The 4556-nt window shown below is 42.4% G+C and overlaps 1 long non-coding RNA gene across 1 annotated transcript; it reads right to left on the reverse strand.

Annotated features, from left to right (window-relative positions):
• Positions 1–696: 696 nt before the first annotated feature.
• On the reverse strand, positions 697–4304 carry LOC135084638 (uncharacterized). Its single transcript, XR_010259912.1, has 7 exons — positions 4022–4304; positions 3358–3496; positions 2648–2703; positions 2478–2562; positions 1743–1865; positions 1187–1342; positions 697–872 (listed from the first exon to the last, which is right to left on the reverse strand). It is a non-coding gene; the product is annotated as an uncharacterized LOC135084638 (long non-coding RNA).
• Positions 4305–4556: the final 252 nt, after the last annotated feature.

A 4556-nucleotide genomic window follows, 5' to 3' on the forward strand; every position in this document is an offset into this window, starting at 1 on the left:
CGAGCGGCGGCGGGGTTCAAACCCGCATTCCTCGGATCTCGAGTCGGCCAGTACGACCTCTTCACCGGCTAACGTGGCTATGTCAGTGTAACAAAGACGTGTTTCGAACTTATTGGCTGCTTCTTTGGGTGTCAAGAACTAATTGACGCAGATTGTACTGCGACCCGTTTAAACTAATTTACAGAAATAAAAACACAATTTGAGACAATTTAAGGACTCTACCCACTACACCGTACATATCGTGACCACTTCGAGTGACGTGTTCAAATAGATATAAATAATTGAACAAATTGTTACATGGTATCATCATCACAAGGACAAGGTGTTGGCGACATAATGATGAGACTATACGGTTGAACGTTAACGCCTGTACTAGTTTTATTGAAAAACTTTATGATAGTCGTTAACGCCCTCCACCAGACTTACAATAAATAGTCGGCGTGTTCCCACGCCAATCCAGTTTTACGGGGTGCAGTAATGCAGTACCTATCCCGCAAAACTTTACTGTCGTGTGAACACACAAGCCACGATAACCGAATGGTGAAGGGGTCGACTCGTGATCCGGGGAACGCGGGTTCGGTCCCCGGCGCCGCCGCTCGACTATTGCGGTGAGCCCACTCGTGACACAAGCATATTTAGCTTAGTACTCAATTCCAACTAAAATATCTCTATGATGTACCTATACCGTTTTGAAACAGTGTAGTGAGTAGAGTCCTTTACAAACTTTATGACACCAATTTTATAAACCTCAATAATTGTAAGAATATTGAAATGATTGATGTGTACAACGAAAACGCACATATAATGTAAAACTCTTCGCCAGTCGCCACTGTTTTCCCTCCAAGAGTCAACTGGAGCTGTACTATGAGGACCTGAAAAGAAAATACGTATGACAAAAAAACTCTTTTGTCTCCACAAGACACCCGTTCTACCACACGCGATCACAATAAGCAGATTATAGATGAACTAAAAGTCCGGTCGCCGAGCAGATAGAATTTTGTCCAATGATCCCAAAGCTACCCATCCTTATCGCTCGCGCGTAATTATTATATTGCTGTCGCGACTGTGCGACGGGCGGCCGCAGTGAGCGTGCGAGCGCGGTTATTGGACGAAATTCTAGTTGCTCGGCGACCGGACTTCAGTTACATTTAAATTTCAGCTAGTGTGTCACAAAAACATTACTTACGACACTCTGGATAAGAACGCCGATGACAAGCAAAGCCAAAACCAGTGGCTTAAACTTTATCTTGAAGGCGTACATCGCCACCGTAATGAGTATGGATATGGCGGCGAAGGCTGTGGCCACCACAAATATATAAGTAAGAAACTTCGTGAAGTCCCACTGAAACAAAAAAATCTATGCTTCAACCACACACCAACGCGTGCAGATCGCCATCGCGCCGGCGCGATCATCACGGCGCGATCATAGGGAAATGGCAGGTCGCGTGAACTGTCATGGGTCGCGCGACCTGTCATATCTGTGCATTGGCCTTTGGTCGCGGCCGGCGATGGCGATTTGTACGCGTTGGTGTGGTTGAAGCTCCATACTAAGTAGGTAACTATTAGGATCTTAAAAACGTATATCGCAGTGAAAATATTTTTTGAAACAGCGTTTTTCGCTACCACGTCTTTCGAACTGAGGCAGTGGAAAAAAAATCGCAACAGCGTTCGTCGCTACAATGCCTTTCGAACCTACGCAGCTACGAACCGACTACCAACTTACCTTAACATTTGTAACTTACCGAAGAACATGCTATAAAAAAACAAATTAAGACCACAATTAGAGTTGCGATGATGGCCAATATAATTACTACAGACTTTGTATACACTGTGGAGTACGCTGTGATGATACTAAACACAATTACCTAAAAAAGATGACAATATTAAGGCATTAGTAGGTATAAAGTCCGGTCGCCGAGCACTGCAATTTCGTCCAATGACCCCAAGCTTACCCATCCTTAGGGGTCATCCATAAAGTACGTCACACGTAAAGAGGGGGGGAGGGGGTTGACGAAGTGTGACATGGTGTGACATGGGGTGGGAGGGGTCCTAAGTTTCGTGACATCACATTTCAATTGTTTCGAATATTTGATATAATGTTGATTTCATAAAAAAAAGTACTTAATTTAAATGGAAATAAAACTAATTTCGGAACTGCTGTTAATTTAATAATTTTTCGATGTGAAATTGCAAAACATGTGACGTCACACTAGGGAGGGGGGGGTCTCAGAAATGTGACCACCTGTGACAAGGACGGAGGGGGGGTCAAAAAATCATGAAATTCGTGTGACGTACTATATGGATGGCCCCTTATCGCTCGCGCGATGGGCGGCCGCGGCCGCAGCTGCGCAGTGAGTGTGCAGCAACAGCAATTTAATTACACGCGAGCGATAAGGAAATGGTCATTGGACGAAATTCTACGTGCTTGGCGACCGGACTTTAGTTACTTATTGTAAATCAATAATAAGAGAGCTTACCGATGATACAAGTATAATGTAGTTACCAGGCGGATACCAGGCGCATTTAGACGCGACCGAGATTGTCAAAACGAAATAAACAATTCTGTTATAAAAAAAAAACATTAAAGTTTGCTTATATCCGTTTGTGTATGTATTAGTGGAATAAATAAATAAATAAACTTACATACATACGATCGCTATAATAAGTCCAGATTTTCCAGTTAAAAGCCTGGCTAAGGGCGGTCTGCAAGTAAAAAAAGAAAAAAGTTTTTTTTTACATTTGTAATAATTTAAGTTGCAGATTTCATTTAGGTACCTACTAGGTAACTTCGTCATCATGATCAGGTTATTTAGGATCAATCAAATGGAGGATTTGGCTTTACTATCCATGTAACGTGGGTTGGGCATCAGTGGGTAACACTTTTTAATCGAATCGAAAATCGAATCCCTTTGGACTCCATACAAAAAAAGGCTTTCGACCATCTTTCGACAAAAAATGTCACATTTTGTCGAGAGGGGCAGGCCTCCCCAACCCATCTGTCTAACATGGGTAGTCGCATATTACTCTTATAGTACTCTTATTATTATAGTCGTTAAGGTTCAGCCAAACCAACGCATGCAGCCTGCATTGCGATGGCTGTGGCGGTGGCGTTCAGAATTTGTGGCGATAAGTTCACATCAACGCGTCCTGTCATGGTCGCGGCGATCTATGCAGTATGCACTCGCAATGGTCGCCATTGCCATATCGCCATCGTCGACGCGAGCTGCACGCGTTGGTTTGGCCGAAGCTTAGCTTTTCTCGGTAGGGGCAGTTCTTTCTACTTTGCCAGAATCATAATATTTTCCTATAACTTACCTACCTATTAAAAATACCTTTACAATGGAAGACTATACTTACGTAAATCTAAAGATAAGATTAATGATCATAGTGACGAGAATCATGGCGAAAACGATCATAAACACAAGCCGTACAAAGGCATTCCTGGTTTTTGGATCAAATGGAGTGTTTGATTCAGGTCGAGCGTCTTCTGTGTCATCTAAAACGAAGGCAATTTTATCAATTTATGCACTAGCTGTGCCCGCGATTTCGCACGTTTTTGTTTACTGCTCCGCCCCTATTGGCTGTAGTGTGTGTGATGCCTTCCGTAGTAGCGTAGGGTGGTTCTGTAGGATGGTAAAGCCTTCCTCGATAAATGGGCTATACAACACTAAAATAATTTTTCACGACTGATTAGCAAGCTGAAGTGGCAATAGGCAGGGCACATAGTACGCAGAACTGACGGCCGATGGGGCAGCAACGTTCTGGAGAGGAGACCGCGTACCGGAAAACGCAGCGTGGGACGTCCACCCACAAGGAGGACCGACGACATCATAAAGGTAGCAGGAAAGCGCTGGACGCAGGCCGCTACCAACCGGGCAACATGGAAAGCATTGGGGGAGGCCTAATGTTCAGCAGTGGACGTCCTATGGCTGAGATGATGATGATGATGATGATGAAATTTGAAAGAAAGAAAGAAAAAATATTTTAACAAACTCTTCAGCTGTATAATATTATATCACACCTGTTCCGAAAAACTGTACCCATGTAACGGACGGCGGTATGTTCTGTCCATAATACTCGTACACAACATAGTCTTTTTTATTTGAACTTTTCCTTTCTTTATCACTATGTTCTTTTAGTTCCTCTTTAGTACTTTCTGAAACAGCTATATCTATAATGACACTAGGTTCTGTGCTAGAATTATCCTCTAACATTTTATCTTTTACTTTCGTTTATTCCGACAAAACATTACAAAATAAAAGGCCCATGTAAAAACATTTCTGCCATAAATTCTTGAGCTGCTGTCAAAAACTGAAACATTGACGTTCAGGATTTCTGTATCTCTCAAAGAAAGTTAAGTTTGATAGTGTAGGCACTCGTATGAACTTCGAGCCATTGTTCTAACAAACAAAGCTTATAACATTAACACCGAGCTTTTGCAAAAGTGGATACTAACAGCGAGGACGTAAGTTAGAAGAAAAGTTTAATCCCTGAGTAAAAATTACTCTGGTTGTTAAATAAAGTAAATACTTAAATGATTTCATTTGATTTGGTTT

Source organism: Ostrinia nubilalis, chromosome 26, assembly GCF_963855985.1.
Source record: "Ostrinia nubilalis chromosome 26, ilOstNubi1.1, whole genome shotgun sequence".
NCBI lineage: Eukaryota > Metazoa > Arthropoda > Insecta > Lepidoptera > Crambidae > Ostrinia > Ostrinia nubilalis.